This window comes from Bos grunniens, chromosome 5 (assembly GCF_055505025.1).
Source record: "Bos grunniens cultivar Pamir isolate PY7600 chromosome 5, Bosgru_T2T1.0, whole genome shotgun sequence".
NCBI classification, from domain to species: domain Eukaryota; kingdom Metazoa; phylum Chordata; class Mammalia; order Artiodactyla; family Bovidae; genus Bos; species Bos grunniens.
Genome location: NC_141169.1, coordinates 95,196,672 through 95,212,914, shown reverse-complemented (window position 1 = coordinate 95,212,914; position 16,243 = coordinate 95,196,672). Strand labels below are relative to the sequence as shown.

At 38.9% G+C, this 16,243-nt stretch overlaps 1 protein-coding gene across 6 annotated transcripts in view; it reads right to left on the bottom strand.

The window, feature by feature from the left end:
* EPS8 (EGFR pathway substrate 8, signaling adaptor) overlaps positions 1-16,243 on the bottom strand; it is a 197,247-nt gene that overhangs the window by 138,140 nt on the left and 42,864 nt on the right. The gene's annotated exons all lie outside the window — the stretch shown is intronic.

Genomic DNA, 16,243 nt, shown 5'->3' with positions numbered 1-16,243 from the left:
CAGAGCTAGAGTATTTTCTGAAAAGAAACATTTTTTTCTAGTAATCTTGCACAAAAAATGATTTCATTCAGTCTGACCTGTCAGAAGTTTCAATTATCCCCACACTGACAGCAAGAAGTTACTCTGTGCGTTATCTTACCCCTACAGCTTGTACATTCTGAACTGAAAGACAAAGTAGTGTTCCTGTTTGTAGGCAAAAGAAAGCTGATGATTTATCACTATATATAGTCTGTTCTTTAAAATCTGATTTCACAGATTTTTAAATTTTTTTTAATTAAAAAAAATTCAGATTAAAAAGATTTTTTTTAATTAAAAAAAATTCAGATTAAAAAGGTGGATTTTAAGTAGTTATTACCTTTTTGAATGTTGCTTTTGCCAAGGTAAAGAGTTTAAATAACTGTCTACTTCTAAGAGTAGTAAAGTCTGAAGTTAAACTATGCATTTCATAAAACTCTAACACTATTGCCAGAAAGAGCTCATTAGTGACCAATTAATCCATTTTTGTAAGTCAAATATGTTGACCTATCTGTAAGCCTAGACTTTCTCATCCTAACAAAGATGAATAGTGCAACAAAGGACTTCAAACTATACTCGATTCTCAAGGTGATCTATTGAAACAAGAGACCTTTATCAAGGTTACATTCTATAATTATGAATATGATCACAAGGTAGAGGAGAAATCAGCAATGACAACAATTAACTAAGTACTTACTTGTGGTCTGCGCTGTTCTAGACACTCTGTCTACGTTATCTCATTTAATCCCAACAATTCTGTAAAGGTAACACTGCACCCACTGCATAACTCTGAAGGTTGAGACTCAAAGCAGATACATGCCCAAAATTTTACAAGTATTAGATGGTGAAGACTATGAACCCAGGCCTTTCTGTTATATCCCTCACTCACTATTTAAAAAAATTTTTAATTGGCAAAAGCCTCCTAAAAGGATGTTTCTTTGGACTGGTCCACTACTTTGGTGGAAACAAAGAAATGACTTATAAGTGAAACTAAATAAACCAATTGTTTAACAAGTAAGAAACCAACATCTCTTTTGAAGATACAAAAGAATGTGATTTGCCATTGTATAAAGAGAACACAAAAGTAGTTGCCAGATGACTCAGCCAAGCAATAAATTAGAGGTTAAAGAGGCTACAGAGCAATTGAAACTGTAGTGCTACCTCTGAAGATTAAAGGACAAGTCACTAATCATTGTGAAAGGCCCTGAACAGAGCAGCCACTCAGTCACTTAGCAAGGAGCTGAATAATAAATAAATTGTGCAAGGAAAATGTAACACTTTCCTTGAGACTAAGACGGTCAGCAGCTGCAACATTAGACTAAAGATGACCAAAAGAACTAGTTATAGAGTAACGACCACCATACTAGAATGGGATAATACCTACAATAGAGTACAGTAAGACAGTAATTTCACAGTATTTCTCTTCTAAAACATAGAAAACTACTCTCAAAACTAGTTACCGGAAAGAAATATAGTGTCCCGGCACTTAAAAAAAAAAAAACATTAGTATACATTTTGGGAGACCAAGAATCAGAGCATATGTGAAAATAGATTTAGGGAACAAACTTCAGTTGTCAGTGGGGAAGGATGGGTGGAAGGGATAGTTGGGGAGTTTGGGATGGACATGTACACACTGCTATATTTAAAACAGATAACCAACAAAGACTTACTATATAGCTCAGGGAACTCTGCTCAATGTTATGTGGCAGCCTGAATGGGAGGGGAGTTTAGGGAGAATGGAGATATATATACATATATATATGTATGTATGTATATATGTATGTACGTATGGCTGAATCCCTTCACTGTTCACCTAGAACTGTAACAATATTGTTAACTGCTATACTCAAATACAAAATAAAAAGTTTAAAAAACAGGATATATGAAAAACTCTTTTGGGCAGCCCAAACAGAAGACAGACCATGATGTGTGCTTGTGGGCTGAAGAACAAGAGAAATATAGGAAGTTAAAAAGAAAACCAAACAAAAAAACTGACAGTTAGAAGAAACAGTTTTCTTCAGACCACAAACATCAAGGCAGATAGATGAATGGCTAAAACTCTAGAAAAGGGAAAACTAAGAACTAGAGTTTTTTCCACAGCAAGAATGTAAAATTCTGAATATAAGGATACTGCAAATAATGTAAAAAGGTTTCTAATGAAAGATACATTTTTAGAAACTCACAGATTAACAATCCTTTCTAATATTTCCTAGTAAGTAAAGAAATTTATAGTTCTAGGCCTCCAGTGATTATAAGACCATTTAACTGGTTTTATTTTATCTTGTGTTCTTTCCTCCACCACATCTACGTTCTCTTAATTTTCTCATCTTCTCCTTTTGTGCTTGCCAGTTTTTTCAGAAATGAGACATAAGATGGCCCTGTCTCACTACAATTACCACTGGTTCAGTGGTATTAGGCTGTAACTATATTCAAAAAGTTCATTCTTTAAAAAGATTCTCTCCAAGTAAACTGTTAATTCCCATTTAATTCATTGTGACAGTTCATAATACTAAGGCCTCTACCTTACATTTTTGTAATTAAAAAACCTTCAAACCCATGATCTCAACTTATTCTCACAACATGTAATCTGGAAGGTACTAGAATCAATAGCCGTATCACTCCCATTTTAAAACTGGCAAAATGACCCAAAGAATTCAACACCAAGAGAAGCTGCAGCAAAGCCGGCTGGTGTGGGAGAGCTTCATACAGCCTGAGGCTCTCACCACCACTCCACACTAACTGCACTTCATGGATAATTGTGGTAATGCTTCTGAGTACACGCAAATGACAAAATTTCCTAAGAAACAGAAGACTGCTTTAAATATACTAGTGAAAGTAAAAATCCCATAGATGGAGGAGCCTGGTGGGCTGCAGTCCATGGGGTCACTAGAGTCGGACACGACTAAGCGACTTCAATTTCACTTTTCACTTTCATGCATTGGAGAAGGAAATGGCAACCCACTCCAGTGTTCTTGCCTGGAGAATCCCAGGGACAGAGAAGCCTTGTGGGCTGCCGTCTATGGGGTCGCACAGAGTCGGACACAACTGAAGCGACTTAGCAGCAGCAGCAGCAGGTAAAGTGACACAGCTCATTCGTGTCTGACTCTTTGCGACCCCACGAATATACAGTCCATGGAATTCTCCAGGCTAGAATACTGGAGTGGGTAGCCTTTCCCTTCTCCAGGGGATCTTCCCAACACAGGGATCGAACCCACTGCAGGCGGATTCTTTACCAGCTGAGCCACAAGGGAAGCCCTAATTTATCTTCAAAAGAATTCACCACAAAAATGAAAACATGTTCTAATTCTTATGTTTCTCACTTCAGCCCATTAAGAGCTATATTAGAGATGACCTTCACATAAAACTAAATGAATAAATGTAAAGTATCACTCATTTTGAAGCACAGCTTGCAAATAACAGTTGCTTTTGCTTAGTAAATACACTGTGTTCTCTTGTACTTATACTTTATGTTCTCTTTTTATCTTAGATTGAAAACTATATAGGTGGACAAGATAAAGAGGAAAGAGACCATGAAGAAATCACATATTGTGACAGGCACATTAACATGCTATCTGATTTAATCTGTGCAGTAACTCTGGGAAGTACTGAACAAACTAAGACTCTAGATTTAAACTAGGACTTGAATCCATGTCTAATCCCAGATGCCTCAAAGACACTTTATTTTGCATCTCTGTAATAGTTTCTAGCATTTTACAAACTGTGGCATCTGGTCTCATCACTTCATGGGAAATAGATGGGGAAACAGTGGAAACGGTGTCAGACTTTATTTTTGAGGGCTCCAAAATTACTGCAGATGGTGACTGCAGCCATGAAATTAAAAGACGCTTACTCCTTGGAAGGAAAGTTATGACCAACCCAGATAGCATATTGAAAAGCAGAGACATTACTTTGCCAACAAAGGTCCGTCTAGTCAAGGCTATGGTTTTTCCTGTGGTCATGTATGGATGTGAGAGTTGGTCTATGAAGAAAGCTGAGTGCCGAAGAATTGATGCTTTTGAACTGTGGTGTTGGAGAAGACTCTTGAGAGTCCCTTGGACTGAAAGGAGATCCAACCAGTCCATTCTGAAGGAGATCAGCCCTGGGATTTCTTTGGAAGGAAGGATGCTAAAGCTGAAATTCTAGTACTTTGGCCACCTCATGCGAAGAGTTGACTCATTGGAAAAGATTCTGATGCTGGGAGGGATTGGGGGCAAGAGGAGAAGGGGACGACAGAGGATGAGATGGCTGGATGGCATCACTGACTCGATGGACGTGAGTCTGAGTGAACTCCGGGAGTTGGTAATGGACAAGGAGGCCTGGCGTGCTGCGATTCATGGGGTCAAGAAGAGTCGGACACAACTGATCGACTGAACTGAACTGAAGTAGAATAGTAAAGTTGCTGTCATGTCCGACTCTTTGCAACCCTGTGGACTGTAGCCCACCAGGCTCCTCCGTCCATGGGATTCTCCAGGCAAGAATACTGGAGTGGGTTGCCATTTCCTTCTCCAGGGGATCTTCCCGATGCAGGGTTGGAACCCAGGTCTCCTGAATTGCAGGCAGACGCTTTAACATCTGAGCCACCAGGGAAGCCAATTAAGTAGAATAGGCATATTTAATTATTTCTTATATGTAATTAAACTTGTATATTCAGCTCACAGCCTACAAATAAACACAGTAACCAGGGTATTTTAAATAGACCTCATATTAAAAGTACATTATTAAATGACCTATATCTATGTAACTTACAATGATGTAAAGTACATTTAAAATGTGTACCTATCTGTGCATGTATGTATGCTCAATTGCATGCATACAAAGAGTAGTCACGTCCTACTCTTTGCAACCTCATGGACTGTAGCTTGCCAGGCTCCTCTGTCCATGGGATTTTCCAGGCAAGAATACTGGAGTGGGTTGCCATTTCCTCCTCCAAGAGATCTTCCTAACCCAGGGACCAAACCCGCATCTCCTCCATTTTATCACTGAGCCACCTGGGAAGCCCAGAATAACATATTGAAAAGATTCACAAATGAAACAGTATGTCTGAAATATGCTTTGTTTTACAAGTGAGGGAAGAAAATGTGGAGATGGATGCACCAAGATTAGTCGAGAGTTAATAACGAATCTACATCATGGTTATAAAAGTGTTTGTAACACTATTCTGTCTACTTTGTATATGTGAAATTTTCCACAGTACAAATGACTTTTAATCTGAGAAATTTAGTGCAACCAAAAATGGTACCTCAAGTATTATAACAGAAGTACATTAAAGAACAATTTAAAATTTAACTGCATGTTCCTATAAAAAAATGTTTTGACTAGATAATAATACTGATGTGTCAACCAGAAGATATCTGCCTCAATTCCTTACTGAAAATGTTGTTTTGTTTGTAAGTTATGGCCCATCTCTTTATTAAGTTCTGCTAGTACACTGGAAACAGCAATTTCTTGGAAACTGGAAAAGTAACAACTGGTTAAAAAATATAAGGAAACTGCCAGACTAGATTTTTTTTTTTTTACTTCCAAAGTTTTTTGTTTACTTCAACTGACAGTAAGAAAGCTCATGATGAATGGGAATGGTAGCACAGATTTTGGTTCAAGTTCTTCAAGTTTGGATAATGCATTTGTAATTTAAATTTCATATTATGAATCTTTGCTAAGTGAGAAACAGTTGCATTCAAAATAAAAAGGTAAAAAGAACAAAGGGTCTGAAATTTAGTTTCGGGTCTTTTGCTTAGTGGTTTTACATAATTTCAAGCAAGTTCAAATTCCTTCATCTATAAAATAAGGAAATTAGTGTCTTCTATACAATACTGTGATGTGTGGATTTGAATTACTGTGTATACAATATATGTAATATATTGCATATATACTATAGAAATATATATATTCCTATAATGTTTAATATACAGTAGCTAATATTCTGTCAACATCTCGTAATTATTCTACAAGTTGATATGATTGTTTTGCCAGTTAACATAGACCTACTTCTCCTCACATGCCAACAACATTTCCCATGGGTGTAAAAAGTCACTTGGAAAATACATCCACTCTGATGGACTAAGAAACACTTTTATACGTGAAGTGTGTAAATGTGTAAGTGTCTTCATGTAATCAGCAGACAACAAAAATGTCCCTATAACCTCTACTTACCTAAGCTGTAAAGATTCTGAATAAATAAAATGGTTAAAAAGTTTAAAGAGAGGATGCTTTCAGTTAAATAGCCAAAGTAAAGTTACATTTTAAATGCATTTGGCATCTGCAGGATCAATTCACATGAAAAATGTCAAAATAAATCATTAGACTTACTGATAATGCTTCTACTATAAGAAAATTCTTACCCTTGAAAATAAAGTCTCCACAAAGAATGGCTGCCTTCCCAGACCCCCTAGGGCATCTGCATGTACTGTGAAGCTCATCATGTTACAGCACTCATTTGTTTACATATTTGTCCCCTAGTTGGAATATGAATTCCAATAAAACAGATGCAAACTTATTTTCTTTTTGTATCACTAGCACCTGCATAGTGCCTGACAGTAGCAGGTGCTTAATAAATACTTTTTGAATTCACCTTCACTCCAGGGACTTCTGGATCAAATCATTAAGTTCCCCACAGTTAAACTCTATGATGGAGCTGAGTCTACCAAACCTGGGATTAGGATTTAAGAGACTTTCAGTGTGGTTTCACCTTTCCCCCTTAGTCCATGGAGGTAACATCTACTCTAATTCAGCACAGACTCTCTTCCTGGGTTACTCTTCCAAGCCTCGCCTTCCAGCCATACAACCAGGTAACGTAACACTCTACATGCCAGGTGCCACACTTAAACTCAGCACACATTTCAGTTCACCTAATCTTTACAGTAACCTTGGAGTTAAGTATCAGTATTACTCCCATTTTACAGATAAAGATGTCAAAGCTTAGAGCTTATAAAATGTGTTCAAAGTCCCAAGGTTACAGAGCAGAGGCACAACTTGAGCCAGGTCAGTCTGACTACAGCCCATATTCTCAACACTGAGTCCTCTGAACAGAAGCTTACTAATAAACAAAGTCTTTGAAAAAGGCTCTAAAAGTCCCTTGAGATCACTTTAGATGTTTTTTTAATGAGCTTTTAAAAAGCGATGTTAGCTTCCTTTGGGAGTCCTTCATTTTTCCCTGTTAGGTTCTGACACACAGGGAATCCATTGATACAGAGAATACTAACCAATAGAAGGTCTCGGATTAGGGCAGACAAGAGTGGAGAATGGAAAACATGCTCAAAGAAACAAAAATCTAAGCGGTCGAGAAATCTTGTGAACAGAAGATTAGGGGGGAAAAATCAAACTGACAGATGCAGAATCTTACTGCATAAAGGATGAGATATCTACTAATGACTGAAATTTAGATAGAGCTTAAAAATTACAGAGCACTTACAAATACATACACTAATTCAATAAAAGAGAAGGTCCTCAGGCCCAAAGCTGCCAACAGAACATAGATACTCTGTAGATTTGACACCAAAACTTTAATTGGAACCAGTAGAAGCTACATACGCTAATGAATAAGACCCTGTTTCCCAAGTTTAAATCTAAGTTTTGCCAATTATGCGTGTCTTTGGCAAAGGTACTGATCAACTGTTCTGAGCCTCTATTTCCAGAAATGTAAAATAGAAATAATATCACCCTTATCATCAAACAGTCTACAAATAATATATGCTGGAGAGGGTGTGGAGGAAAAGGAACCCTCCTGCACTGTTGGTAGGAATGTAAATTGGTGCAGCCATTGTGGAGAATAGTATGCTGCTGCTGCTGCTAAGTCACTTCAGTCGTGTCCGACTCTTAGCGACCCCATGGACTGCAGCCTACCAGGCTCCTCCGTCCATGGGATTTTCCAGGCAAGAGTACTGGAGTGGGGTGCCATTGCCTTCTCTGGGAGAATAGTATAGATGATCTTTGAAAAAAAAAAAACCTAAAAACAGAGCTGCCATACGATCCAGCAATCCCACTCCTCGGCATATATCTGGAGAAAACTCTAATTTGGAAAGATACATGCACCCCATGTTCACAGCAGCACTGTTTACAACAGCCAACACATGGATGCAACCCAAGCATTCAGCAGCAAATGAATGGATAAAGAAGGTGTGGTACATATATACAATATTACTCAGCCATAAAGAGAGAGTGAAATAATGGCATTTGCAGTAACATGGATTATCATACTAAGTGAAGTTAAGTCAGAAAGAGAAAGACAAATATCATATGATGTTACTTGTTTGTGGAATCTTAAAATATAATACAAATGAACTTAGAAAAACAAATAGGCTCACAGATAAAGAAAACAAACTTATAGTTATCAAAAGGAAGGAGAAGAATTTGGTTAAATTAGAAGTTTGAGATTAGCAGATACAAACTACTATATATAAAATAGCTCAATAACAAGGTCATACCATATAGAAAAGGGAACTATGCTGAATATACTGTGATTAGTCATAATGAAAAAGAATATGAAAAATATTATGTATCTATAAACACAATTGAATCACTTTGCTGTACACCAGAACCTAACACAATATCATAAATCAATTATACTTCAATAGAAATAAAAGAAGAAATACCTCTCGTAGCAAAATGATGAGGAAAAAACAGTTAATGTATCATGCTGTCCAAGACCATTAGTTGAGTACATCTATGTAGACTACCAGTAATAGGAAAAAGGTAATATTCTTTTTAAAAAAATAGTGCTTTCAGAGAGCCTGCAAGGAGATCAAACCAATCAATCCTAAAGGAAATCAACCCTGAATATTCATTGGAAGGACTGATGCTGAAGCTCCAATACTTTGGCCACCTGATGCGAAGAACTGAGTTACCAGAAAAGACCTTAGTGCTCAGAAAGATTGAGGGAAGGAGGAAAAGGGGGTGTCAGAGGATGAGATGGTTGGATGGCATCACCAAATCAATGGACATGAGTGTGAGCAAACTCTGGGAGATAGTGAAGGACAAGGAAGCCTGGTGTGCTACAGTCCATGGGGTCACAAAGAGTCAGACACGACTTAATGACTGAACAACAAAGAGACACTGAACATTCAAAAGTAACAGCAGCCAACAAAATGCACAATAAGGCAAGCTTGTCCTCATGCTCAGATTTCCAAGCAGAACTGAACTGCCCACTTGGAGGATCCCATTCAGAGAGGAATATCTGAAAAAATTGTTCTTCACTAGGGCAGGCTTCATGGTCAAGCAAGCAGAACAGGTGCACAGCATCTCATACACAAAGGCCCAGGATCTTGTTCTGCAGTAATTGTCTTAAAATTCTTAGTAATCATACCTTTGAGTCTGTGTTTGGTACATGAAGTCCAGTGGCATGATAAGGCTTGGCTTAGAGCCTTGGTTCATGAGGAATCCCACCCCCTAACACCTCCTTACCAAAGCCAGTAACTGGACTGCTGGGAGGCAGGGAGAAGAAACACTGGCCATCCACATCCTAGCTGGTAGCACCACAGCCTATTAGGTGTGGCTCACGGCATCCTCTTGCCCACTCCCAATGAAGGCACCAAGCAAATCTGGGGGCAACCCCCTGGAGGTGGACTGTAGTTTGGCGTGGCAGTCCATGAGAAAGAGGGCCTGACTTTTCCACCCAAGCTGGACACCCCTCTTTTCATTTTGCTCCGGGCCCTACAAATTACGTAGCCTGCTCCATCCTTCTCCTCATGATGGCAACAAAAATACTGCCACCAGGAGAGAGGCGTTTGGTGAGCACATATTTCTTCAAATATAAAAGCTACTGGAAAACTATTAGCCACTCCCAACCTAGATCAGCCAGCAGTTTTTCTTTACAACATCATACAAGGGATCAGTAACAGGAAGTCAAAGACGTCTTCACCTAGAGTGGAACTGAGTAAAACAGGAAATGTTGTTGTTCAGTTGCTAAATCATGTCCAACACTCATTACGACCCCATGGACTGTAGCCCACCAGGTTCTTCTGTCCGTGGGAATTTCCAGACAAGAATACTGGGGTGTGTTGTCATTTCCTTCTCCAGGGGATCTTCCTGGATCAGGGATCCAACCCACGTCTCCTGCATTGGCAGGTGGGTTCTTTACCACAGAGCCACCTAGGATAGCGCTTGTGAAAAAAGAGCTGGCCTCTTCCTGATCCTTGCCATGAGGTGCCCTGGAATACCTTCCCAGCCCCCTTCCTTATTTAATTCATCCTTGAAGGTTTTCTTGAAAGCAGACAGTTCTAGGTCCAGGGCATATAAGAATGAAGAGGAGAGAAAGTGAAATAGTTCAGTAATGGTAGCAAGAACTAATATCTAAGAGCTTGTAATGTGCCAGGCTCTTTAAGTATTTGACATATTTGATGATTTAATTCTCACAATGAGCCCATGATGTAAAGAAAATACTGCCCTATCTTAGATATGAGAATATGGAAACATGGAGAATTTTAATATCTTGCAGCTACTAAGCACAAGGGAAGCCCAAGCTGGCTCAGTGGTAAAAGAACCCTCCTGCAATGCAGGAGACGCGGTAGGAGTCACCGGTTCAATCCCTGGGTCAGGAAGATCCCCCGGAGGAAGAAATAGCAAACCTGCTCCAATATTCTTGCTGGAAAATACCACAGACAGAGGAGCCTGGCGGGTAACAGCCCATGGGGTTGGGAGAGAACCAGTCACGACTCAGTGACTCAACAACAACAAAGCATGAAGCTTGGATTCAAACCTAGATAATGACAGCAGATAATGACAACACAGTGTGATAAATGCTGGAACATAGGTTATGGGAAATACCTAGAACCAAGAATTTAAGTAAACTGGTTAGTAAAAAATAAAATTAATAAATACATTGGTTAGTGAAATATAAAATTAATAAATACGTTGAAAAGCCTTAGAAATACACAAAGAGAAGGTAAACAAAGATACTGGCCCTCTCTTTAAATTTTTCATGAACCATTTATTAATAGATAATAGCTCCAGGTCACTACCTTTTGGTAGAAATGCCACCAGCTATCACATTTGGTTTCAGAGATACACAGAAGTTTAAAAACAACAAATGATCAATAACTAGGGCAAATACATTGCCAAATAAAACTAGTTAGCTGCTATTAACCTGAATTACAATCATGATAAAACATGTGATCATATCATAAAGTATTGCAAATCCACTCCAGCAATGGCTGAAGAGTTCACCATTTAATGCAACACATAGTTTTTACATGGGGTTGCATATCCAACTAATAATTTTATTGGAGGAAAAGAAGCATCATACAGTCAGGCCTATAAAGGTCTTTTTAAGGTGAGCCAACCCACACCAGTCAATGAACCAGCTCTTTCACTCAGCAGCTCATCTAACAGATTTTTTTTTTTTTTCTCGATGCAACAGTCTTAGGGAGATTGTCTAGAATTAAATTGCCCTCAACTGTTCTGTGTGAAGAGATTAGTCCTATAATATATGCTGTCCTACAGGTCAATCCTCATTATCTGTAAAGTATAATTTAACTTCTATAGTATCAGCCCCATATTCTTTAACTTTTTGTTTTATACTGGAGTACAAACGATTAACAATGGTGTAGTAGTTTCAGGTAGACAACAGAGAGACTCAGACATACATATACATGTATCCCTTCTCCCCAAACTCCCTTCCCATCCAGGCTGCCACATTACACTGAGCAGAGTTCCCTGTGCTCTACAGTAGCTTCTGATTCCCTTCTCCATTTTAAATACAGCAGAGTGCACATGACCACCCCAAACTTGCTATTTCCATCCCCTACTTTTCCCCCCGCAGCCCCATATCTTGCCTACCTAATAAAACATTTCTCCTTTATGTCCTGATTTATTCAACACTGAACCTGATCTTCCCCACAAAACAAGGTTACTCTTCAAATATCCTCATTTACTTTAAGGGCATTTCCTTTCTCGTCATTACCCAGCTTGAAGCTCTAGTTGTTACTGGCTCCTCCATCTTCCACTCAACATCACCTCATGATCAAAATAAGCTTAACTCGTCTTCCTACTACAGACAATTTCCTCATCTAATCCTTTTTATAAGACTGAGAAAATAATTAACTCTTAAAAAGCACTGTGGACATCCCCAGTGGTCCAATGGTTAAGATGCCACGTTTCCACTGCAAGGGGCAAAGGTTCGATTCCTGGTCCAGGAAGTTCCACATGCCATGCAGTGCAGCCAAAAAAAATATTAAAAGGAAAAAGCACTGCTTCTATTTTGCTGTCCAGTGGCAACATATGAGGTCACTTAATAAAAACAAAATTAGTTTAATAATCAAGCAGCCTGGATTTCAGCCTCAATTCCTCCACTAACTCATCTGAGTAACTCAGCTAGGTTTCCTTACCTGGAAAACATGAGTCCTGGGCTAGAAAAGTAATGCAGTCCCTTACCATGAGAACAACAAACCTCTTATACTGGAACTCATGGTCCACCATGCCATAACTTAGCTAATCAACCTCATCTACAATCGTCATCCAAGGCATGCGCTCTGACCACCAGCTTCTCGCATGCTCCTGAATTTTGTCAGTCCCTCCAGTGCCCTACAGACAATTCCTTTTCCTAAAATGATGTCACCCTCTCCTCTCATTAAAGACATTCTCAAACAGAAGGCATACCAGGGATTTTTTTTTCTCTTTGTCCTTTTCTGACATTAGCAAATTCTCAACAGTCATCACATATTTTGTATGCAGTAAATATTCAGGGAAAAAAATGTACTTCTTAAACTAGAACTACAAGATAAAATTATTTCAATATATGAAATAGTAACTAATAACCCTCAATGGCAATCCTCTTTTACCTTCCTAGGAACTTTATTCGCTGTACATATTTGGCCCTGTTAACTCTAAAACTCAATCTACACAGGCTGTGGCTCCAATATAAGGACTCAGTAGTTAATGAACTAATTTTATTTTAGTTCTCCAAACTGTACAGTCTAATTTATCATTGCTGAACCGAACTGGATATTATATATAGCTAATGTGGTCACGTGAAAGTTCTTAATCTTAGTACATTAACCAACTGTTTCCTAGAAACTCAACCTATTTTTAACATCAAACCATGTTATTTTATGAGAAGCAAGTTAGTTCCAGTAATATCAATTCAGTCATTTAACAAGTGAAATTATTTTTGTGAACTGACCTGAGAACTCCCAATTACCATCTACAAGGCTGCACTGGTAAGAAATTGATGAAATAATAATTTGGGAGGGGCTCCAAACATATTTTCACATCCCCAAGCGGTCATTCAGCTGCCAGAAAAAAGAAACCAATGGCCCAGAGATATCATCCAGTTCTCTAGGGTCTGTGTTGACCTGATTCTGACGTAGAAACAGAACTAGTGCTTCATATACACACTAAAGGGCTTCCCTGGTGGCGCAGTTAGTAAAGAATTTGCCTGCAGTGCAGGAGACCAGGGTTCAATCTCTGGGTCAGGAAGATTCCCTGGAGAAAGGAACAGCTGCCTTCACCAGTATTCTTGCCTGGAAAATTTCACAGACAGAGGAGCCTGGTGGGCTACAGTCCACCGGGTTGCAGAGAGTCAGACATGACTGGGTGACTAACATGCATGGGCGCACATACACACACACTAAAAAGAGCAAAGAATTTACTAGCAAAAGGCTTGCGCCAAATTCCACCACTTAATAACTCATAGCCACAGGCAAGTCTTATCACCTTCCATCCTCAGATTTCTCATCAGTAAAATGAAAATAATCATAACACCAGCCTCTACTATATAAGACCTCTGAGGTTCCAATGATACAATAATGTAAAAGTGTTTTTGAAAAATGCTTCACAGATACAAATTAAGATATTATGTAACAATATTCTTAAATCGAATACTCACAGTTGTGTTTATTATCAAGTATATACCACCCAGTAAGAAAACAAAAGTGAGTAGGATTAGTAAGAGAAAAATTATCCTTAATGATACCAATTTCCTAAGTCTGGATTTTCAGACATCTTGCTCTTTTAAGTAGGACACACAAAACTCGACACAAACAATTTCAGGCAGTTAAGTATCTGAACGCCTTTCCTGAAAGATCTCCTGGGAGAGAATTTCCACAGCTCTCTTGGTGTTTTTCACTGGGGAACTGAACAATTCAAACAAGGTACAAATAAGTACCCTGGAGAAGAAAATGGCAACCCACTCTAACATTCTTGCCTTGGAAATCCCATGGACAGAGGAGCCTGGTGGGCTACAGTCCGTGGGGTTGCAAAGAATCGGACATGACCTAGCGACTAAAAAACAACAAACAAGTTCTCATTTCTTTCACCAGATATAAAGAAAACAAAATACAACATGTTGGTTTAAATGGAATAATTAGATACAAAATTCTATTCTGCAACAAGTTTCTTGGCAGGTAAAGACAAAATGTTGATTTGCAAGGCATAATGGACCTAAGCTTTTTCTCCTTCATTCAAGTTCCCTCCTTGCAGAGGCAGAAACATCTATTGACAAGAAACGAATCAAGATCAGGCTTCCCAGATTTCACACTGAAATGCTAAAATTGACACCTGGCAACTTGCGGTAAAAACACACAGTCTCGTCGGCAATCCACAGCACAAACATCAGCACTTTATGTACCTGTCACTGTTGATGTTAAACTCCTCTAACGAAAGCAAATATTAAGACATACGATACTAGAGAGAATTTAAGGCCCACTTAACACAATTTCTCCAGCTCCATCCTTGTGTTTTTTGGAACAGCAGGATGTAACGTACTGACAGAATACATTCACTACTTGACTATTTAAGCTTATGTATGCCCCAGGCTCTCATTGAAGGACAACATAAGAAAGAAGGACTTTAAAGAATGCTTTCATTCTGTCCAATGTGTTATTCAGTGTATGTGTTAATATAATATCTTCCTATAGCCCTAGCTTTCTGTGGCACCTCACTGAGAATTCACACATTATAAGTTACTGAAATTCTTACTGAGTGTCTATCACCTCCCCTGGTCTGTAAATTCAAGGGCAGAAACTACATCTGATTAAATACTTATTTCTCAAATACTGAGTACAGTGTCTGCCACATAAGGGAGTTCAATAATCATCTATTGAATGAATAAATCATATACCATAATTTTATTTTTCCAGAACATACGTTCAGTCCTCCTGGGTTGGGGAGATCCCCTGGAGAAGTAAATGGCAACCCACTCCACTATTCTTGCCTGGAAAATCCCATAAACAAAGGAGCCTGGCAGGCTACAGTCCATGAGGTTGCAGAGTCGGACACGACTTAGTGACTAAAAAAAAAAGAAAAAAAAAAAAAGGGAAAATTCTCTCTTTAAAAGAAGAAACCACATCTTCCATTTATTTATCTTCTCTACTCTTCCCGGAACCCGCTGTGATTATAGCAAAGAAATGAATCATAAATATTTGATGGTGATGATGACAACAATCATGACAGTGGTAACAGTGGGAAGACAAATTATCCTCATTGAAACAACATATAGGGATTTCCCTGATAGTCCAGTGGTTAAGACTCTGCTTTGCAGCGCAGGGGATGAGGGTTCAATCCCTGACTGGGGAACTAAGATGCCACATACCACTGGGCAACTAAGCCCGCGGGCCATAGTGGAAGAGCCTGCACGGTGCGACAAAGATCCTGCGTGCTGCAACTAAGACCCAACACAGCTGAAAAAAAGATATATACTGTTCACCGTTAACATCAGATGCGACTGTCTCTGTATGCTGAGATTATAAATGGTTACTTTCCTATTTATCCTCTAGGTTTGCCAAGATTGAGTGATGCTCCCATATGCCAGTAAGTCTAAAAAGAATTAGTTTCTTATGTGTAAACAAAATCTAGACTGACTATAATAATTCACCTAAGAGTAATGAATCTCCAACCATACGAAACTGACACTGCAGAAGCCTCCAAACCTTTTGCCTTTTGTCTCCTATGTCCAGTGACTTCAAATGATAACTTCCCTATTTCCTCCTGCTGAGAAAGACTGCCCAGAGAATTGGATGCTATCTTTCTAAACGTGCTGGATGCTTGGATAAAGGTAAGGTGAGAGCAAGGAGCCAAGAGCTACAGTGATCTCCCACCCTGTAGAGGACACACCTGCCACTCTGGTGCTCAGTGTGTGTTTGTCACATCACTGCCCTAATTCCAACTCCAGTTTTATTCATAACTGGCAGAAGCAACTGCCCTTGATTAGTAAGCCTGGTTTTATACTCTATTCTATGGCAGACACATATACACACACAGAGGCAAAATCTCTACCTATACATGAAACTGTTTATTACAA